The sequence below is a fragment of the Meleagris gallopavo genome, unplaced genomic scaffold, assembly GCF_000146605.3.
Source record: "Meleagris gallopavo isolate NT-WF06-2002-E0010 breed Aviagen turkey brand Nicholas breeding stock unplaced genomic scaffold, Turkey_5.1 ChrUn_random_7180001949649, whole genome shotgun sequence".
Lineage (NCBI taxonomy): Eukaryota > Metazoa > Chordata > Aves > Galliformes > Phasianidae > Meleagris > Meleagris gallopavo.
This window is the reverse complement of record NW_011211074.1, coordinates 1-3,397: the sequence shown is the minus strand read 5'-3', so window position 1 is coordinate 3,397 and position 3,397 is coordinate 1. Positions and strand designations below refer to the sequence as shown.

The following is a 3,397-nucleotide window of genomic DNA, read 5'->3' as shown; positions in this document are numbered from 1 at the left end:
AAATAAATTTAAGGCTTTTTAAGATGAAACCTGTGAAAAAGATCTGCATGCAACAGCAATATTCCATTTTTACAAATGTTATTAAAGCGTAGATTTTGAATTTTAAGTACATTGCGTCATTCACCATTTTCAAAATTCAGTATTCTATATATCACTGTATTTTTACTATCCTGAAACAATCTCATTAGTTAGGCTTTAATGTCTATGGTGGATAAGCTTTAATATCTGAAGTGGAATTCACTATACAGTGTAAAACATTTATTCTTACAATTTGAGGAAAAAGGAATCCAAACCTGTGGGTTAATTCAGTACAGACTCTGCAGCTTCCTTTATAAGTGATGCAGCTTTGTCCAGTTCTTGTTCTGTTTGTTCCACTGTTACCACTACTCGAATACTAAAAAAAGAAAACCACAACATACCTAGATATAATCCTTGTCTTCAGTTTTAGGCTTTTCCTGTACTAATATTAGCTCATTAAAATTACTAGCTCTAGGTAGTAATTCAAATTCAACCAGACACAAGACACATGACTAAATGTGGAAACAGTCAGAATGTTTTCATCCTGTTCTCCATATATACAAGCTGGAGAGAAATTTTTCTGTTGTCTGCACATGCACAGCTCAATGAAACATGCCTGGTAAACAAGCGAAGACCGTGCCATGCTGATTGCTAGGGTTCAGGTAGTTCACATATAGTTGTTATTTCAGTGCATCAGAATCTTTTCTCAAAATTCTGCTGCATGAAAACACATAGAGAGTCATATCCTATACAATGAAATGATACATTGATTTTCTACTTACCTGGGTGAAGGAAGACATTTTTCTTCTTTCTCCAGGTAGCGGGCCTGAGTTAATGCAATACCACGATTTACACACTATGGATGAAAGAACAGAGAGAAACCAAAGAAAATAAAACACAAGGTTGATTGTTTAGATAAAAATACAGTTTGGCAATTTCTAGAGGTACATCATTTATATCATCGAATGCATATAACTAACTTCACTACTTCTATGTCAGGATAACTCTTTCTTAAATGGAAGTTTTGACAGTTGTGCAAGAAGAGTATTTAATTTAAATAAAGATAGTCACATAAAACTGGGGAAGTTAGATGTAGGTTCTTCAGCTCTCCTCACCAAATAATTAGACAAAAATGCTATGTTCTTTAGGCCATTCAAACAAATTTAAGAGTATTTTCAAGGATAATCTAGTTTTTGTCTGTGGTTTAGTCTTATGTATTGGCCACCTGAAATCTAAAATATCCCCATCACTTTCCATCTATTTTACACTAGATAAAGTAAGCCAATGCACAGATAAAAAAAAAAGATACTATATTCAAAACATGGGACTCTCTTCACACAAAAAAACATGTTAATTGCTTCAAATATGCAAAACTACTGAAAGCTAAGTATGCAATAGTTAAAATATGTAATAAAAATAAAATACACCAACTGAACTCTGTTCAGACAACAGCCTGGATTCCTTTAAACATCATAAAAGTTCTATATTCTAAAATATAACCAAGAAATATGTATTTTTATCAAATGTTACAAAACTAAACATGTGCAGCGAGAAACTGGTAAAAGATGGTTTTTAGTAGCCCTGGACTCAGTGAAGAAGCAGATTTCTTGCAGCATTCCTGCAAGACATTCCAAGAGGTTACTCAGCAAATTACCCACAAGTCACTCTACGCATTTGCATTTCATTCACTATTCGCATTGGAAAGCAATGATATATTTTAACCGTTAGAGGAAAACTTACATAATCCACAATTCTCTTGAGCAACTTCACATCATTTTCTCGAGATCCGTAACTATTTTCCAACCTTAAGTGCAATGCTGGAGAAAACGATTCTCCCACTACTCTTAAGCCAGAAATCCTAAAAACAAACAAACAAACAAACAAACAAAAAAACCCACACACTAGTACGTAAGTGTTAAAGTTCTAGAGAGTAAGTGTATCCCCTTTCCAAGTAAGGGAGTGAGAAGGATATTTCACAGAAAATATTATTAAAATTTTAACATTAGAAATAGCTATTCATTAACAGTTTTCCATGCTAGTATTTACAGCAAAAAAAAAATCAATACGTACAGGGACATAATTGCTCTTAATAATCTTCACAGAACCTATGCATTCCTGAAAATATTGACAAAAGCCTGAGTACAATTATTCAAATTACAGTACTGAAGCACTTTTTTTTCTGATGCATTCTATTAGTTTTCCCTAGATGTTTTAGATGACTTTCATTTTTCTCCATAACTATTACATTTTTTTTATCTATATCTATACTATTCATCATAATAACGCAGGCAAACAATGTACACTTCAGTTCACAGTAGGCAAAAACAACAAAACAAGAGAGCAGCTTTCTTGCAGAGTTCACTAAATGTAGTTTTAGCAAATTTGTGAAACAATAACTAGTTCTAACTAGTTAACTTCTAGTTTACTAATTAACTAGTTAATTCCTGGATTAGTTAGTTCTCACTAGTAACTTCTGCAAAAGACTAAAAAATTGTAGAAAGATCCTTCCAAAGATATAAGAAGAATGTTAGGAGTACGTTCCTATTTTACTAATAAAAACACAGCTAGCAAGTCTTTGGGGTCAAAGTTTGGAAAAAAAAAAATAATGGTAAGCTTTTCTACGCGCTTACGTGATGATATGAAATAAGGTTTATTTTTGGCAAAATTTTTGATTTTTAATTATTTCCTATAGAAAATCTTTAGAGCACCTTCTACTACATAATCAGAAGCTCATCTAAACACTAGTAATTCTAACAGAATTGTTCTCATGTCTGCACCCGGAGACAGTTGTTAAGCAGCACCTTAGAATTTGGTTGCTACAGTCCTGACATGTATATAACTCTGATCATAAATGGTATTCTCCAGGAGTCAACACTGAAGCCTGTTCTGCTTAATATCTTCAATATTAATATTAATTCAATATCAGTATTATATTGATGATCTGGTTGAGGGGATTCAGTGTATCCTCAGTAAGTTTGCAGAAGACACCAAGTTGGAAGGAAGCATTGATCTGCCTAGGAGTAGCAAGACTCTGCACAGAGGGATCTGGACAACCTGGATCACCGGGCTGATGCTAATGGGATGAAATTCAACAAGACCAAGTGCCAGGTCCTGTGCTTTGGCCACAACAACCCCATGCAGCACTATAAGATAGGGAAAGAATGCCTGGAAGGCTGTGTGGAAGAAACAGACCTGGGAGTGTTGGTAGATACCCAGCTGAACATGAGCTAACAGTGTGTTCAGATAGCCAAGAAGGTCAATGGCATCCTGGCTTCTGTCAGAAATAGTGTGGTCCAGCAGGAGCAGGAAGGTGATCGTCCCTCCCTACTCAGCTCTATTGAGGCTTGAGGCTCTAGAGCATGCCCAGAGAAAGGCAACA

The 3,397-nt window shown here is 34.8% G+C and overlaps 1 long non-coding RNA gene across 1 annotated transcript; it reads right to left on the bottom strand.

The window, feature by feature from the left end:
* Nucleotides 1-6: 6 nt before the first annotated feature.
* LOC104916859 lies at nucleotides 7-1,911 on the bottom strand. Its single transcript, XR_796693.3, has 3 exons — nucleotides 1,759-1,911; nucleotides 801-874; nucleotides 7-394 (listed from the first exon to the last, which is right to left on the bottom strand). It is a non-coding gene; the product is annotated as an uncharacterized LOC104916859 (long non-coding RNA).
* Between the last annotated feature and the right edge of the window lie 1,486 nt (nucleotides 1,912-3,397).